Raw genomic sequence first — 19,904 nt, 5'->3', positions numbered from 1 at the left:
TGGACACAAGCTGTGTTTGTCAAAGAAGGAAACCTATCACAGTGCACGCTCTCCACTGGGATCTACGTTAAAGCAGAAATACGTCATCCCTCCCCATAAGGATACCACCAAAGTAGCCACGCTCTCGACTGCGTTTGTCAACACAAAACTGCGACAATGGCTGCATCAGATGTAGTTTTTTGTAAAGCAGTGATTCTCAACCAGTGGTCTGGGGACAACATTGGTCTTTGAGTTCCCAACTTAGCTAAATGATAGAGAGTTAGTTGGACGGTGCAGCTTCATTTGGTTACAGTTTTAATGATTGTTAATAAACATCTGCATCTGCAACATCTGCTGTCCTCCTGTGATCTCATTCATTGTATCTGTTTTTATAGGTGTTTCTGCAGGCTTTATGTAACATTGTGGTTCTAAAAGCAAGCACATCAGTGCAGGTGGTTTCAAAGAGTTCATTCTCAGAAACAAGAGTTAAAAGGTCCTTCAATTAATTTAGAAAAAATTATAGTAATTCATTGATGTGGAAAAATAAGAAATTTACTCTTACTCTTACTTAAATTAAATTTAAAAGCATGTACTTTTGGATACTTAAGTACCTTTAAAAGCAAGTACTTTTTTACTCTTACTCGAGTAACATGTCGACTGAGCTACTTTTACTTGTAACGGAGTAAATTTTGACCAGTAGTATTTGTACTCTTACTCAAGTACTGGGGTCGAGTACTCTGTCCATCTCTGGCTACTAGTGCTGGGGCCAGAGGGGGTTATTACAATGTCTGATTTGAAGTCATTCAGCTGCTGAACATTTTCAGACATCCAGTTTTTTTATATAATACAATAAACGCCAGTTTTACCAGGTTGTAGTGGGACATACAACTGCGTATCATCTGCATAGCAATGGAAATCAATGTTGTGTCTACACATGATTTGCCCCAGCGGTAGCATGTAAACAGTGAATAGGAGGGGATCCAAAATAGACCCCTGAGGGACCCCACAGAAGAGAGGAGCACAAGAAGAGGAGGCTTCTCCAAGCCTTACAGAGAATGACCTGTTGGACAGGTAGGAGATGAACCAATCCAGAGCCACATCACTGATACCAACATAATTCTTCAGACGGCTGATTAAGACATTATGGTCCACTGTGTCAAAAGCTGAGATGAGGGCATGGAGAATTAATATTGAATACACTGAATGAGCTTTTTTCCACTCTTCAAGAGGTGTGTGAGAAATTACATAGCATTCAGTGATCAATGTGCTGTAAAGGACAGGATCAGGATGTTAGAGGAGGAGGGAGAAAGCCCTTTTAGTGGAGTGACAGAAAGTCACATAAGGGCATTTCTCTCTATATGAGGGGTTACAGGAAAGTAGATAAGATGCCATTTACTATCCTAATGAAACATCAAAGGGTCACTGTCACTCCTGGGAAAGGCAGGATCAACCCAAACCTCAGGGAGTCATGGCTCTGGGAAGAGATGATTGATGACTGTTGTAAATGCAGGTAACTTCCTCTCTGTTTTGTATTTAAGTGAGTAACATCTTGAGCACTGAAGAAAACATTCTGGAGTTTCTCTCCACGCTGGCATGTAATTAAACAAGATCTGATTCATCATGCTGAAGTCTAAGAAATTCTTCAGAAACTCTCAACCTCACAACGAGAATTTCCACTACATTTTGGCGACGAGGATGGGATTGGACGCTCTGCTGGAGTCAGGGACAGGTGCAGACAGCAGATGCTCCTTCAAATAAGTGAGTACAGCATTATGAATCATTTGCTCAATTTTGAAAAACTAGGTTGCTCACATAATGTAAGTCCTGTGTGGTAGTGAGTTCATATGTAAAAGGGTCCATGTAAATCCTGTAAATCCATGTGTAAGGGTATTGGACTTTGTGTTGAAATTGAGAAAACCTAACAAAACAGCAAGAGGCTGTTGTACCTGACAAGTAAAGCATGCAAAAGAACTGATTATATATATATATATATATATGTATATATACACGTGTATATATATATTTAGGGATGGAACTGTTTATGAAAACCACCTGAAAGAAAGTGAATAGGAGTGATTCATGCAAACCTGATAACAGGAAATATAATAAAATAATAGCACATAATAGAATATAATATTATATGATCTTATATGAGGTACTGCAATAATTATATGATACAGTATAATATTATATGAGAGGCCCCACTACAATAAAATGGCTGTATGAGTGAAAATATTTATGAAATAAGTATGAAGAATAAACTTTGTGACTAGTATACAACTTGTATGCTACAAGGGTGTGTTGCTCAGAACAAATGTGCCAAACAAACCACCTGCCTGGGTAAGTCAGTAAGTCTGCTTGATGAGATCCAACCATACGCTTGTATGGAAAGATCAGAGTTATTGTGGATTTGTGTGAATGACAAGCCCATTGGACGTTTGAGCACGTCTGACCCAGTGGGTCAGCTGAAGACAGAAGGAACAAAACTATTTGACCCTCTGACAGGCTCTGCTGGAATAACACAGGGGAAATAATGTCCTCTGATGGAGCTCCAGCTGTACTGCAGAGAGCGTCCTCTGGTGGTGCTCCAGCTGTACTGCAGCAGAGAGCGTCCTCTGGTGGCGCTCCAGCTGTACTGCAGAGAGCGTCCTCTGGTGGTGCTCCAGCTGTACTGCAGCAGAGAGCGTCCTCTGGTGGAGCTCCAGCTGTACTGCAGAGAGCGTCCTCTGGTGGCGCTCCAGCTGTACTGCAGCAGAGAGCGTCCTCTGGTGGTGCTCCAGCTGTACTGCAGAGAGCGTCCTCTGGTGGCGCTCCAGCTGTACTGCAGAGAGCGTCCTCTGGTGGTGGCTCCAGCTGTACTGCAGCAGAGAGCGTCCTCTGGTGGAGCTCCAGCTGTACTGCAGAGAGCGTCCTCTGGTGGAGCTCCAGCTGTACTGCAGAGAGCGTCCTCTGGTGGAGCTCCAGCTGTACTGCAGAGAGCGTCCTCTGGTGGAGCTCTACCTGTACTGCAGCAGAGAGCGTCCTCTGGTGGAGCTCCAGCTGTACTGCAGCAGAGAGCGTCCTCTGGTGGAGCTCCAGCTGTACTGCAGAGAGCGTCCTCTGGTGGCGCTCCAGCTGTACTGCAGCAGAGAGCGTCCTCTGGTGGAGCTCCAGCTGTACTGCAGAGAGCGTCCTCTGGTGGTGCTCCAGCTGTACTGCAGAGAGCGTCCTCTGGTGGTGCTCCAGCTGTACTGCAGAGAGTGGTCCTCTGGTGGGCTCCAGCTGTACTGCAGAGAGCGTCCTCTGGTGGAGCTCCAGCTGTACTGCAGGAGAGCGTCCTCTGGTGGAGCTCCAGCTGTACTGCAGAGAGCGTCCTCTGGTGGAGCTCCAGCTGTACTGCAGAGAGCGTCCTCTGGTGGTGCTCCAGCTGTACTGCAGAGAGCGTCCTCTGGTGGAGCTCCAGCTGTACTGCAGAGAGCGTCCTCTGGTGGGGCTCCGGCTGTACTGCAGAGAGCGTCCTCTGGTGGAGCTCCAGCTGTACTGCGAGAGCGTCCTCTGGTGGCGCTCCAGCTGTACTGCAGAGAGAGCGTCCTCTGGTGAGCTCCAGCTGTACTGCAGAGAGAACGTCCTCTGGTGGAGCTCCAGCTGTACTGCAGCAAGAGCGTCCTCTGGTGGAGCTCCAGCTGTACTGCAGAGAGCGTCCTCTGGTGGAGCTCCAGCTGTACTGCAGAGAGCGTCCTCTGGTGGTGCTCCAGCTGTACTGCAGAGAGAACGTCCTCTGGTGGTGTTCCAGCTGTACTGCAGCAGAGAACGTCCTCTGGTGGAGCTCCAGCTGTACTGCAGAGAGAACGTCCTCTGGTGGAGCTCCAGCTGTACTGCAGAGAGCGTCCTCTGGTGGTGCTCCAGCTGTACTGCAGAGAGAACGTCCTCTGGTGGTGCTCCAGCTGTACTGCAGAGAGAACGTCCTCTGGTGGTGTTCCAGCTGTACTGCAGCAGAGAACGTCCTCTGGTGGGAGCTCCAGCTGTACTGCAGAGAGCGTCCTCTGGTGGAGCTCCAGCTGTACTGCAGAGAGCGTCCTCTGGTGGTGCTCCAGCTGTACTGCAGAGAGAACGTCCTCTGGTGGTGCTCCAGCTGTACTGCAGAGAGAACGTCCTCTGGTGGAGCTCCAGCTGTACTGCAGAGAGAACGTCCTCTGGTGGAGCTCCAGCTGTACTGCAGAGAACGTCCTCTGGTGGAGCTCCAGCTGTACTGCAGAGAGCGTCCTCTGATGGAGCTCCAGCTGTACTGCAGAGAGCGTCCTCTGGTGGAGCTCCAGCTGTACTGCAGAGAGCGTCCTCTGGTGGAGCTCCAGCTGTACTGCAGCAGAGAGCGTCCTCTGGTGGCGCTCCAGCTGTACTGCAGAGAGCGTCCTCTGGTGGCGCTCCAGCTGTACTGCAGAGAGCGTCCTCTGGTGGAGCTCCAGCTGTACTGCAGAGAGCGTCCTCTGATGGAGCTCCAGCTGTACTGCAGAGAGCGTCCTCTGGTGGAGCTCCAGCTGTACTGCAGAGAGCGTCCTCTGGTGGTGTTCCAGCTGTACTGCAGCAGAGAGCGTCCTCTGGTGGCGCTCCAGCTGTACTGCAGCAGAGAGCTTCCTCTGGTGGAGCTCCAGCTGTACTGCAGAGAGCGTCCTCTGGTGGTGCTCCAGCTGTACTGCAGAGAGGGTCCTCTGATGGAGCTCCAGCTGTACTGCAGAGAGCGTCCTCTGGTGGCGCTCCAGCTGTACTGCAGAGAGCGTCCTCTGGTGGAGCTCCAGCTGTACTGCAGAGAGCGTCCTCTGGTGGTGTTCCAGCTGTACTGCAGCAGAGAGCGTCCTCTGGTGGCGCTCCAGCTGTACTGCAGCAGAGAGCGTCCTCTGGTGGCGCTCCAGCTGTACTGCAGAGAGCGTCCTCTGGTGGAGCTCCAGCTGTACTGCAGAGAGCGTCCTCTGGTGGTGCTCCAGCTGTACTGCAGAGAGCGTCCTCTGGTGGCGCTCCAGCTGTACTGCAGAGAGCGTCCTCTGGTGGCGCTCCAGCTGTACTGCAGAGAGCGTCACAGATGAAAACAATCACCACCCCGGGGATAATTAAAAAAGCATCTTCAGGGAACAATCAAACTGAACTGGGTGATTTTACAAGTGAAATACAATGTTAAGAACTGAAGGTGTACAGGGGGGCGGGTCTTCTATGGGTTTAGTAAAGATCAACCAGATATAAAGAAACAAAAGAAAATCTGCAGGCGTCCGGATGAGTTTATGCTCTCTACAGTGAGGTCTACAGTGTGTCAGGGATAGACCTGAGGGCCGTGCCACACCTCTCTTACTAGATTCCACTGGATGCATGTCTGTAGTGTACGGTTTTGCTCCATCATCCGTCGCCTGGCAACCCCATCAACTCTATTTTGAGTCCGGCAAAGCGCAGCACTTTTGGACAGCGAGAGGAAGAGTTCCTGCGATAATTACGTAATCATGCACAACCACAGTTATGGGTATACGTTATAAACACAACAACACAAAGTGTTCCCAACCGAAGGATCAGAAGAAGAGCTTGTATTTTTCTTTCTTTTGAGGTTTTAGTGCTGTTTTATTTTGAAACTTAACTGGATGTTTTTTGTTGTTTCGGTGTGTGACTTCCTGTCTGCTCTGTGCTGGATTCGGCTGAAGTGATGCTCAATGCTGCGGCTTCCAGCAGGAATACAAGTCATCCAGAGTCGGACCAAAAATGGATCTGGTGGACTCTAACCATCAGGCCTCGTCACTCCACATTTTAATTATGATATGAAACAAAGCAGTCTGCAGTCTGCACCAGATGCTGACAGTGTGAAGCATTGAGTGACTCAGCCTGCACTGAAATTACAGCCAACACTAAAGTAAAAACCTTCAGATGCTTTAATGCAGACTGAAGGTTAATGACATCTACAGGTATCAACTTTATTAACACAGTGATATGCAAACTCATACACCAAGGAGGTACAAATGAATCAAAATCTATCACTAAGCGTAATAAATAAACTTGATCACACAATAAAATATCAGATCTAGAGGTGGTGATACAGAACTGCAGGTAGTTTGGGTCAATATTCACTGTCTGACACTAAGAAAGATTAGAAATTATGAAGTTATCAACTAGAAATAACAAGATGTGGAGTAAAAAATGAATTAATATCAGACAAACTCATCTCCCATCCACAGTGGGTAATGTTACAGAAGGCTCCCACATTAGGCCTTAAAGCCAACTGAACACATATGATGATAGTATGATGAGGTGTAAAATGTTCTCAGGTCAAACAGCCTCCAGCAGTCGGCCTGTTGACTGATCTTTGTCTCCTGGAATATAACAAACAGAGGAAACACTCAAATTCTTAACGTATGTCAGCAGCTCCAGGTGACATTAAACAGCCTCCAGGTGTCACATGACACACAGCAGGACAGGATGCTGCTAACCATTTCTACACCTTTATTCTATATTCTGTATTTGATTACAACAGTTAAGGAATGGTTGCATGAACATGTGTGAACTTATTAACATCCTCCACCCAGATAACATTCAGAGGGAAACCATGCACAAGGAAAGATAAAGACACAAATATACACATACTGTCCAATACTCATTAATCAAACATCTCATAACTAATTAAGTAATAATAATAATAATACATGTACATGTGTATATACACAGACTAACTAATGACTGATGATCTGTCCTCAGTGTTTCAGGGGCCTGAAGCAGTGGAAGCTGCTCTCTGGGTCGCTGACATGTACTGAAACCAGCAGGAGAGCGGAGCTGAAAGGAGTCTGGTCCAACATCAAGCTATCTGAACCTCCAGCATCAGTCTGACTGAGGACAGCTCGTCATATCAATGTCAACCTGTCAGCTGAGCCAATAGAATCAGGCCATTTTCCGGTCTAGTGTTTTGTAGCCCCCCATGTGGCCAGCCATTTGGTTATATTGACCCACCTGGAAAACAGTTTCCCGGTGGCTTTTTGGTACCAGCAACTGGGTAATTTATTTTACTGTCTGAGTGTCGCGACTCACTTTATACAATCTGTTCCTAATCAATAAAAAGTTCGGATATGCCTGCATGCCGTCAGGGCACACCAAATGACCAATTTTTATCACTTGGTCCAAGGCAAAGCATAGATTATCATCATGAGACTGTTTGAGTGAAAAATCTTCCATGGAGTGTTACAAGGGAACGTGTGAAGGCCCCACCAGTTCCTTCTCCCCGTCTGCAGTGCCAGACAGCCTCGCGTCACCACTGAGCACCGCACCAATATCCAACATGTCGTAACCGGTCGTGAACACAACCCCACACATTGCCCCACTAACCTACTAAACCCATGCCAATCCATGCCCAACATTATGGGATGCATCAGATGGGAGCTGACCGCAGTCTTAATGCTATGCTTTTTCTGTCCATGTCCAATTTCCACTGGCACCACAGGGTAGCTGTGAATATCCCCATGCACACACTTAATATGCACCGAGGATGCATCCACCAAAACTCCGGGGTAGAACCAGGTTCAGGTGGATTATAGACTGCACACACTGGGTAATTTCCAGTATATCAATGAACATCAATGAACAGCCTGAATCCACCATTGCCTGATGTATACCCCCTTAAATCCTTAACGGATCCATGTATGTCCCCCTGGACCAGGGAAGTGTGTAGGAGGGTCAGTGAACCGGATCACCTAGTCGACATCCACGTGCGGGTGCTCCCGGCTGAAGCGTCCGGGCGGCCCGCACCTCCAGAACTCCTGCTCCGGTGCTTGAGGAACCCCCTGTGGGTTGAGAGCAGCGCCTGTAGTGACTGGAACCTGTGATGAAGAGAAAGCACAGGGAGAATTAGAGCGGAGCGAAGGGGAGGGCCGAGTGGGTGTGTGGTGTGGGCCAGGGGCCGCGGGCAGTACAGAACCAATGCCGGTGGTCCCCGGAGGAGAGGCTTTCTTTACGTCCTGGAAGTTCCCCTAAGCAGAAGCCGGCAGGCTGAGGGCTGCAGTCTGGGCCTCCCCGACAGTGAGGGGAGCAGCTGCATGTTCACTGCTGTCTTCAACATCTTGGGAAAACTCTGGGGGTCATCCTCTGCAGCCAGTTTGTGCAGCACGACACCTGAGAGCAAGTGAGTAGGGGGAGATGGTGCCCCTGCCCCCGACTGAGTCAGCAGCAACTGCAGCGGCCGGATCTGCTTGTGGAGCGCCTCCAACTGCTGTCTATTCAGCACTGCCTGCTCCCGGTGCATCGCCGCAATCTCCCCAGGATCTGGCCCAGTGCCGTCATCGGCTGCAGATGCTGCGGCTCCGCCATCCTGTGCACCAGCCCACCTAGTCACGTTGGGCGCCAGTGTAGCCTTTTCCGTGCAACCGTGAGTCCTCTTTGCAAGCACCAAGTTCTGGACTTAAGCCTCTTTTATTGCTCAAACCACCTCAGACACAGTAAGGGGGGTCTCGTCCTGCAGCTCCCCATGTGCTCTCCTGAGCATCTCCCCTCTGAGGTCCAGCATGCTTGTGCATATAAAGCCGCAACTCCACCACGCTTACCTCCACAGGCCTGATGTGATATTGTTTCATTTTAGAGCATTTATCAGACTCCTCTGTCCAGAGCGACTTAAAGTAATTCATGCATACACTGATGGTGGTGGCTGCCATGCAAGGTGCCGACCAGCACAGCAGAAGCAGTTTGGGGTTCAGTATCTTGCCCAAAGACAGTTCCACATGCAGACCAGAGGAATCGAACCAGAAACCTTCTGATAACAAGATGCTGGCTCTGCCCCTGAGCCACAGCTGCCCAGGTTAGTGGTTTCCCAAAATCCCTGGCTGGGCCGCTTGTTAAAATGTCCTTTGAGGTGATTTTCCTTGTACTGATACCATTTTATGTTTACTGATCACATCTGAGACGTTTTGTGTTATATAATCTTGATTATGCTTTACACCATGTAACTTTCATGCCTGTTTGCAGGTTGTAAACTGCATGAAACAGAACTTCCACACAGCTGTAAGTTACCTGAAGCAAGTCAGAATTAATTAGGCTCATGCAATCGTTCACTTACTGAAGTTAGCAAGGTTGTTGATTTTTCATCACCACCTCATGTGTGATTATATCAGCCTGTGTTGTGTCTTGTGGCACTAATGTCTATCCCGGAGAACAGGAAGAGAGTGCTCACTGCATTAATGCTTATTGATATGCTGGAGGAAGAAACACAACCCACTGAAAAGAAAGATCAATAAATCCATCAATAAATGAATAAATAGCTGTTTGTTGCCATCTTGTGACATTTGTATGAAACTGTAGCTTGATGTATGATTGTGTGTGATGTTGGACAGGCAGTTAGTTGGACACTTGGTTAGAAGTCATCCTTGATTTGAAGGCTTTATATAATAATAATAATATTAATAACAATAATAGATTTAATTTATATAGCGTCTTACAGGGTACCCAAGGACACTTAAGAAAGTGGAACAAACATATATGAAAACAAACAAAACAAAGAATAAATGGAGCGTCTGTCAGTCAGTACAGAGGGAACAGCCGCACAGACGCCAATACCGCCGTCTACACCGCAGGGAACAGCATCCTTGGTCTAGATGTGAACTTGCATCTGGAGGCTCCGTGCACACAGCGGGGGGCGACACAAGAGAGCCAGAGATCCAGCCCCAGCTACAGAGACCGGGGCGAAGCGACAGCAGAAGTCCAGGAGCTCCAGCGCTGAACACCCACAGACCCCACCAGCAACGGCGGAGCAGCGACCATCCAACATCACCGCGAGCTGGGAGAGACCACAGCAGCAGAGGAGAGCAACAACGGATCCAGCTGGTGAATGACCCCAAGGTTGTGGTGGAGGGAGGACCAGCGGTGCAGCGATGGACAGCCCACAGAACATCGAGTATGTCTGCTTATAAGTTAGCATTGTTATGCTAACAGCTGATCGGTGAGGCTAACAGCTGATCAATGGAGAAAGTGAGTCCATGGAGCTAGTTCTTCAGGTGTGCAGGCTTCAAAGGTAGTAGTACAGCCTTAGGGCTTATAAAGACAACTTGGCTTTCTTCTTTTACCAGAAAAAAGCCGTTTTGTCACAGATCAAGAAGCGGCGATATTCACGCCAGTGTCCTCTCACATCCGGGTTGCCATTGAGATATGGTGTTATGCTCACTGACCAGGTGACACACAGACACTTTATCAACTAACTGCCTGTCCAACATCACACACAATCATACATCAAGCTACAGTTTCATACAAATGTCATAAGATGGCAACAAACAGCTATTTATTCATTTATTGATGGATTTATTGATCTTTTTTTTCAGTGGGTTGTGTTTCTTCCTCCAGCATATCAATAAGCATTAATGCAGTGAGCGCTCTCTTCCTGTTCTCCGGGATAGACATTAGTGCCACAAGACACAACACAGGCTGATATAATCACACATGAGGTGGCGATGAAAAATCAACAACCTTGCTAACTTCAGTAAGTGAACGATTGCATGAGCCTAATTAATTCTGACTTGCTTCAGGTAACTTACAGCTGTGTGGAAGTTCTGTTTCATGCAGTTTACAACCTTAGACACTTTATCAAGACTCTTTCATGACACTTTGGTTTTTACTCTAACTGATGCTGGTTGAAATGTGCCTGAAGGACAATATCTGTAATAAAAGCTATTGAAATGTGTCATTTTTAAACACTGTCAAAAGTACTAGAACACAAAAGCAACGTTGTTCCAGTAACAAGAAGAAACCAACATCATCAGACACTGAGACATGCACTGTCTGACATTAAGAAAGATTAGAAATGAAGAAGTTTACAACTAGAAATAACAAGATGTGGAGTAACAAATGTATTAATATCAGACAAACTCATCTCCCATCCACAGTGGGTAATGTTACAGAAGGCTCCCACATTAGGCCTTGAAGCCAACTGAACACATATGATGACAGTATGATGAGGTGTAAAATGTTCTCAGGTCAAACAGCCTCCAGCAGTCGGCCTGTTGACTGATCTTTGTCTCCTGGAATATAACAAACAGAGGAAACATTCAAATTCTTAACGTATGTCAGCAGCTCCAGGTGACATTAAACAGCCTCCAGGTGTCACATGACACACAGCAGGACAGGATGCTGCTAACCATCACTACACCTTTATTCTATATTCTGTATTTCATTACAACAGTTAAGGAATGGTTGCATGAACATGTGTGAACTTATTAACATCCTCCACCCACGATAACATTCAGAGGGAAACGATGCACACGGAAAGATAAAGACACAAATATACACATACTGTCCAATACTCATTAATCAAACATCACATAACTAATGAAGCAATGATAATAACAATACATGTACATGTGTTTATATACACACTAACTAATGACTGATGATCTATTCTCAGTGTTTCAGGGGCCTGAAGCAGTGGAAGCTGCTCTCTGGGTCACTGACATGTACTGAAACCAGCAGGAGAGCGGAGCTGAAAGGAGTCTGGTCCAACATCAAGTTATCAGAACCTCCAGCATCAGTCTGACTGAGGACTGCTCGTCATATCAACGTCAACCTGTCAGCTGAGCCTGAACATCGTGTCTCATCTTCTCCAGCTTCATAAAGTCCAACATATCTCTGGTCCGCTGTACAAATGTTGGAGGATGAGTGACTGTAGCTGAAGCCAGAGCGAGCATGCAGCTGTCGCTCACAACATGTCGGGACTGTGGTGAAGTGAGAGCCCAGATCCAGATCCAGCTGTGTTAGTTTGACCTGGTGTTGGCAGTAAGAGGACGGTTAGATCAGCTACAGAACACAGAGGTTCCACTGAGGGCCCGTCCATGAATATTATAAATATGGTTTATCAGGTTATAGCAGGTCATGTGACCCAGAGACTCCAGATCAATGCTGGGTCGTTTCACTGCTCTGGATAATTAGGACACACGTCTATGTTATGGATTTTAGTGCTCGTCATATTTTATATGAAAATTTGTTATCAAGTCAGCAGTTTTCTTTCAGAAGCTTCCAGATCACTCAAAATGCCATAAAAGTCTTCTTATTGACTGAGACACAGCTCTGTTTATTGATTATAGCTCCTCATGTTTTTATCAATAACACTTTATTTTTATAATGTGAGCTGAGCCGGGATGAGCCCCGTCCACTGAGCTGTCAGTCTACAAATGTAGCGTCTGTGATTGGGAGGAACCAGAATCCAATAAAAAGAGGTGTGTCTCATCCAACCAGGACTGAGTTTGATTCAAGAGGTCACATGACCTGGATGCTGCTGAAGAAGCTGCAGCTGATATCTAATTCTATATTTCTACTGTCGTCCTTCTCAGATGTAGTTTGTGAAACAGCTGCAGCTCTTGATACAGTCCAACATCATGGAGACAGTGAGACATTCACTGACATTAAGAAACACAAGAAGACAAGTTAACCTGAGGCCCGACATCAGCCCTCAGCACCTACTGAACAAATATGATGACGTGTGAAATGTTCAAACAGCTTCCAGCAGTCGGCCTGTTGACTGAAGCTCTGTCTCCTGAAAAACATTACAATTCTTAACATAAGTCAACAGCTCCATGTAAATACATGTGAGACCAGTTAAAAGACGACACGTAGCGTAACAGGACGTTGGTCCTGATCACGACACGTGTTTGTTTCAGTCCTGTCACGTGTCGCCTTTGTAGGAGACGAGAAATGTTTCCAGTTAAACAGAGTTCAGTGGATTCAAACCAACTGGAACTTGTATAAAGAAAATCCTTCTGCTCTCTTCCTCTGTGATATTCAGGGAGATGAAGGTTCAGTCAGTAGTTTGACTGAAGCAGTACTCTGAGTATGTTTCTTCATTACACTTCAGCTCACATCGCTCACACAGTAGAAACATCTCTTCCCTTGGTTTGTCATGTATGCAGGCCGTACAGTGTTTTGTCGCCCCCCATGTGCCCAGCTTCTGGGTTATAATGAGCCACCTGGAAAACAGTTTCCCGGTGGCTTTTTGGTTCCAGCAACTGAGTAATTTCTTTTCCTGTCTGGGTGTCGCGACTCACTCTATACAATCTGTGAAGGCCCTGCTGGTTCCTCTTATGCTATGCTTTTCCCCCATGTCTAATTTCCACTGGCACCACAGGGTAGCTGTGAATATCCCCATGCACACACCTAACATGCACCGAGGATGCCTCCACCAAAGCTCCGGGTCGAACCCGGTTCAGGTGGATTATAGACTGCATACAGCATGAATCCACCATTGCCTGATGTATACCCCCTTGAATCCTTACCGGATCCCTGTATTGTTGATATTTTGAAGTTTCATCTTTACTGAATGATTTTCGGTCCCAAATCTCAGTTTTCAGCCTGCTGGGATTCTTATAATGGGTTATGGGCCCAGAAGAAGCCACACGGGTCCGGCCCTGTGGCCCACACCAGGTACTGCTGCTCTTTAACTTCAGGACTTGTTCTGAATGACTCACCTGGTCTAAATGAAGGACAGATCCTAAGATTTCTGGTCTGTTTTTAACCTGTCACAAAGATTCACTTCTCCTTTGAGACCTTGTATATGAGCAGTCGTGTAGAACCAGTGAGGAAACCTTCAGAACCAGCACGTGTTGTAAACCGGTTCCTCCCTTGGATAACAGCTTCTGCCCTGCAGCTCTAAAGGGGGTTTGCATGTTGGTCACATCACCAGGTCCTGTTTGCCTTCGCTGGCGGCGGGCAGGAGTCACCAGGTGTGCTGCGAGGAGAGAAGCATAAATACCTGTCGTAGAGACGCTCTCAGCATCAGACGGTCTTCAGGTGAAGACAGAAGAGAAGCTGAGAGAAGCCAACATGGTCCGACTCAGCCTCATCGTCCTCGGCCGTGAGTATCCTCTCAGATGTAGTGGAGTACATTTATACAGTCCAGTACTCTCTGACTGACTGAGTACATGTACTTAGTTACTCTCCGTGACTCCGTACGTGTCACTGACTGTCTTCCTACAGTCACAATAAAGACCTCTGATGATGTGTTACAGTGTTGTGTTACAGTGCTGTGTTACTGTGCTGTGTTACTGTGTTGTATTACAGTGCTGTGTTACTGTGTTGTGTTACAGTGCTGTGTTACTGTGTTGTGTTACAGTGCTGTGTTACTGTGCTGTGTTACTGTGTTGTATTACAGTGTTGTGTTACTGTGTTGTGTTACAGTGTCGTGTTACTGTGTTGTGTTACAGTGCTGTGTTACAGTGCTGTGTTACAGTGCTGTGTTACTGTGTTGTGTTACAGTGCTGGCTGCAGCTTGGTGTTTCACTGGAACTACTGGTGAGTTTTTATTCTGCTCAATCATCATCATTATTTACTGTTCTGCTGCTTTTACAGCTTGTTGTTAAATGATCAGTTTATGAGTGTTAATATAAAAACATATTTAATGATAAATATATAATGTAAATGATGATGTGAAGATGTCACAGCCTCACCTGTGTGTGTTCACAGAAGGAGTGCGAGTCAGGAAACATAATAATCACATGCACTTGATCTGCGGTGAGTCAACACACACTCGTCTTTCTGTCCTCGTCGACTACGTTCAGTTTGTAAACCTAATGAATGAATGAAGCGACGTCCTCACTGTGAGACACTTCTCTCTCCTCCAGGTCGTGGCCAGGTGATAAAGGTGGAGAAGTGTTACAAGGTCAGATCATCATGTGCTAGGGTGACCTACACCAGTGGCTCTGTGAAGTGTGTCAGCAAGGGCTGGGCTCGTATTCTAAAGAAGTAAGACAACATCCACATGATTCATGTTCCGTCTGCTTGAGGGCAACAATAACATGACTATTGTGGGATAAATGTAGAGATGAGCAGTGTGTGGTCCACCTCTGGTTCTGGTTCCTATCACATCTCCTCTCTGTTTCCAGGTGTAACAAGAAGAGGGCCTGTGGGATCTCACGTCGCGTCTCCAAGGGTCCATATGCCTGTAAATACAGGTGTGTCAGGAAGCCCCGACAGAGGAGGAGGAGGTGTCACACGACACGTTTTAGGGGTCGTCACTGTCACTCAAGGAGGAGGAGGAGGAGGTGTCACAGGACACGTGCTAGGGGTCGTCACTGTCACTCAAGGAGGAGGAGGAGGAGGAGGAGGAAGTGTCACAGGACACTTTTTAGGGGTCGTCACTGTCACTAGAGGACCTGACTGTAAGTGCACACACACACACACACACACACACACACACACACACACACACACACACACACACACATTAAAGTAACAACTGTGTGTTATAATTGATGATTTGAAGCAGCAGTGTGTGGTTCTGGTTCTGGTTCTGGTTGTGGAGAAGAAGTCCAAACTGACAGTATTAACATTGAATATTAATGAGTAACAACACAAAGGTGGTTCCATTAGTGAATAAAGGAGCTGTTCTCAGAGGAACATCAGGTCCAGAACAGTGTGTGAAGCTCAGCTCAGCTCAGCTCAGCTCAGCAGAACAGAACCCATCAGAACATGGTTGTTGAACCCAGCTGATAATAATCCTCAGCAGCTGGTTAACACGCACACAGAGACAAAGCTTCAGTCCAAAGTGATGAACTTTATCTTTGAGGGTCCATCAGTAATGTTGTGAATGTGACAAACCACCGCTGTGTTTGTGTTCATGTTGTGTTTGTTTCTTCTGCTGTTTCTCATCGCTGCTCGTGTTTCTCTGCAGCTGAGGACCAATCAGCTGAGGCCTTTCAAACTCTGCTGTTCACGGCTGTGGACACAACGCTTTGAAGACCCGTCAGACTGATCGCAGGTCAGATCGGAGCTGAAACTGGAGATCCTCGTCCTCTGTCTGAAGTCGTGTGTTGAAATGATTCAAACGGGTTCAAACTGAAGGATTTGAAGTGAATAAAATCCAAGTTTTCCTCTGACAGCATTTGTTTTGTGTTGACTTTTATTTGTCCCTGTGCAGCTTTTATGACATTATGGATTATTTAGAAAATAATGTACAACAGAAACAGAAAAGGCTGTTGTTTTTTGAGGAATACACCAACCAACCTCTGGTTATAGTTTATAGATGGTACCTGACTTGGTCCCCTGGAAACCAGTTGTGTCTGAATTCTCACAGTCAGAACTGAAGGCCAGTTAGCAGGTCAGTGCACAGAGGCTCATCCTCAGGAGGCGATTCTGTTCCAGGCATTTCTAATGGAGACTGATTAGATATAATGTTTGCTGGTCAGTTGGAGTGAAAACAGATGCTGTCATCATCTACTCTTATAGCCAGCAGTGTAGCAAGAGGCTAACACACACACGAGTTAGCCTGTACTAATTAACTGATGATTAACGTCATTTCATTTCATTACATGCATGATCATACTCATGAAGTGCAGATGACATGGCTCCATACCTTCATCTTCTGCTCGTTTCTCCTCTTCTTCTTTTCTCTTTTTCCTGAACTGGGCACTGGATGGCTTTGACCTCTTCTAATTTATTTGTTTATTTGACTCTCAGGAATCAACACGTGACCCCAAAGAGTTCAAACTAAACCAATTCACCTCGTTTTCTAATATATTTCACTATTTAACCAAACCCTGAAAAATAAGACTTGTGAAACTATGGGCTTTTATAGACAAAATGATGATGACTGAATTGTGCTTAATGTGGACAGAATCCGCAATGTGATTGACTTTATCCCACTAACTGCATTAGTTGTGCAGTAGTAAATGAATCCCCCGCTCCCCCGCCCTCCTTCTTCCACCAACTCTGTCTGAGCAGCAGCAGACGCACCTTTATACAACACAGTCCCCACACGCCAACATGACATCACTGCCTTGACGTGTAAATGAGCAAAAACAGAGGAAATGATGCAAACAAATAAATAAATAAATAAAAAGAATAAGAATATATATATATAACATTTTTTGAGGGCGCTCATGCCTTCATTTCAGTTTGAAGATTTCTATGATGTTGGCTTCAATAAATCTTAAAAACTGTTAATGTAATGTTGATGCCAGATGATCCAACGTCATTTTCAGAGGGTTAAAAGAGAGTCATAAAATAAAAATAGCCTATAATCCATATTTATGTCAGAATGATTTTGATGTATTAAACAGTTGTGAAATAAAAAGAGCATATGTATGTGTATATATAATATAGTTGACTACAACAGAGTGTTTGGTCAGTAGTTTGGGACTCTCACCTTCCTGCTCTGCAGTAGAACAGAGGAGAACATTTCTGCTGCATGCAGACTGTGTGACTCAATACAATCAGAGAAATGTTTCTATTTTCTGGAAATCAGAAGATGAAATCACAACAACCATACAGCCTCATATCTGTATTTATTCAGCCCAAATCCAAAGCCAGCAGCTGTGAGTCTGCAGCTGTGGAGATAAATCAGAGCTGCAGGACAACAAGGAGACAGTGAGCAGTAACCAAGTAACTGTCATGTTGTTCTTTTCACTAATATGGGAATGACAGTCAAATATAGCATTAAAATGCAGTTTTATATAAAACAGCATCACATGTTTTCTCTGGCCTGAACAAGGGCCCAATTAGATTTCTGTTCATGGGGCCATAAATCCCTGGCAGCACCGCTGGTCCTGACCATGAATCAAAAGGGAGGAGCAGGTGAACTCTGACAGGAATAATGATGACATGCTAACGTGTTGTTGTGAATTTAACCATGCTCTGGAGATTATCCTCCCGAGGGTAGAAGCTGCCCCTCCTGAGCCAACGTTAACCATCCACAGCGTCCAGCCTGGAGACTGGGTAGTGATCCAGGACCTCAGACGGTAACACTGGCATCGACCCGGTGGACAGGACCAGACCAGGTGCTGCTGACGACGCCCACTGCCGCCCGGATAGCTGACATGGATCCAGGCATCACAGTCTAAGTCTTCTCCGAGCCATGCCACTGATACAGATACTTTATTAATCTCCGGGGTCATATTTCACAGCCACTGAACAACAGCTCCTGATGGTGGCATGCAGATAGCACCATACAGCTTCACTTCTACTGAAACAGAAGCACTGATGTCAACCTGAACACTGAAGTAAACATTCATACTGGGAGAGGTAGCTACAGCAGCTGGGGAGCACAAGGAGCAGAACAAAGCAGTGTTACCCTTCTTTGTGTGAGAGAGGGAGAGACACAAAGGTTTAACCACTGTTCGCAGAGTGGCAGGCGGCGTCGGTGGACTGTGTGGAACCTTCTTCAAACAATGTCCTTCCACTCATTCCTACATTTCCGAGTCAAGTCCTTCTCAAATGCCAACTGGACCAGGTTGGCCTTGCGTTGATGAAGCACGGTTTGGTGATGCTCTGAGAAGACATTTTTAAGAGTGGAAAATGAATTTTCCCAGGATGCAGTGCTTGCTCCCAAAGTCAGTCCATGTTTAAATGCTGTCAAGAAGGTCGGCGTTGCTTCCAGCAGCCTCTGGAACTGTTTCAATATCTGTGAGGATGGAGAGATAAGGTTGGAATCAATATCATGACAATCATAATGATTTCCCAGATAATATAATGCAACACCATGTTGAACAATAAGGTACACAAAATGACAGTAGTTTGAACAATCAAATGAATTCTCATCTCATTGAACCAAATCATGTTGGGTGTGATGTGTGATCTGTTTGACTGCTGGATGAAAAATATACAACAAGTATTTCCGACCAAGCAATCTGATTGGTCAACAAGACATTTAGACCGTGCTCAAACCAGCATGACAGCACACTGTCAGAGCTGGAGCAAAAAAATAAAAAGTATGTTTTTCTTCTTCGCCTTTTTTTACATGTCGTGCTGCTTTCTGTCAGTCAGTATCACACTGATGATCGCCATGGCTCCGGTGCAGCAACAAAATAAAAAGTACGACTTGAAATTCAAACTTTCTGTCTTAAAATATGCAGAGGTAAGCTCGGGAGAAGCAGCCGCTAGATGTTTCTCTGTCGACCCCAAGAGAGTGAGAGATTGGTGATAAAATCAAACTGAGCTTCAGCGTCTGTCTGAGGAGGACAGCAGCAGGACCAGGCTGCCTGCTGGAGGGAGGAAGAAGAGCCAATGAGGAGCCTGAGATAAACATGCGGGGATGAGTTATCAGCAAACGGGCACGCCACAAACTGATCAGGGCGAAACAAGTGTACGCCACTTATCTTCTAAATCTTAATATCTTCAGGTGGGGGAGTCATTCACACAATACAGCATCATCATTATCAGCTTAACCAGTCCAAATGAACACACCTGTAGCAGAACGTCCAGTCCAGCGTCGGTCCAACAGGCGCTTGAGTGTCGCTCCTTTGTAGAGAATAGCAACAGCTGGTTTCCTGCAGAACTTGTACAGCATGTTACACACACTGAAGAAGTCCATCACGGCCTTTTCAGCTGCCAGGGCATGGATGACCACCAAATGCAGCTGATGATTCCAACAGTGGACATATGGTATCTGTCTGTCCAGGTTCTGCTGCAGCAGTTTCTGTTTACCTGACATGAGCGAGGCCCCATCATGCACCTGGCTGATGATGTTCTCGGGACTCAGGCCAGCTGTGGTCCGTTCTCCTAAGATGGTGTCAGTCAGTGTAACTGCATCTCCCTGGTCAGCAGCTGATGTTGTTAGGAGGCGCTCAGCTGGTTGGATGGAGAACTATGGATATATTCTCTCTCTCTGTTGGGTCTCTGGTTCTGTCCACTTTTAACGTGTAGAATGATTCACCAACTTCTTTCACAATGTGCTCTCTTACTAAAGCACTCATCACATCTGTTAAGTTATTTTGAATGTCATGACCTGTGTGTGTTGCATTGCGAGGAATAGTTTTTGCTATCTTTGCTAATTCAGCATCTTTCCTTAGTGCAAACTCAAATAGAGACAGAAATGGCCCACATCCATCCTCATTCATAGCACCGTATGTGTCATGGTCGCCTCTAAAGCGCAGCTGGTTCACAGCAAGGAGCTCCAGAACATCAATAACTGCAGACAGATGATATCTGTTGCGCTGCAGTTGATCAGCATGAATTAGTGTTGAGATTTC

This window comes from Sparus aurata, chromosome 10 (genome assembly GCF_900880675.1).
Source record: "Sparus aurata chromosome 10, fSpaAur1.1, whole genome shotgun sequence".
Lineage (NCBI taxonomy): Eukaryota > Metazoa > Chordata > Actinopteri > Spariformes > Sparidae > Sparus > Sparus aurata.
Note: the sequence above shows the minus strand (reverse complement) of the source record.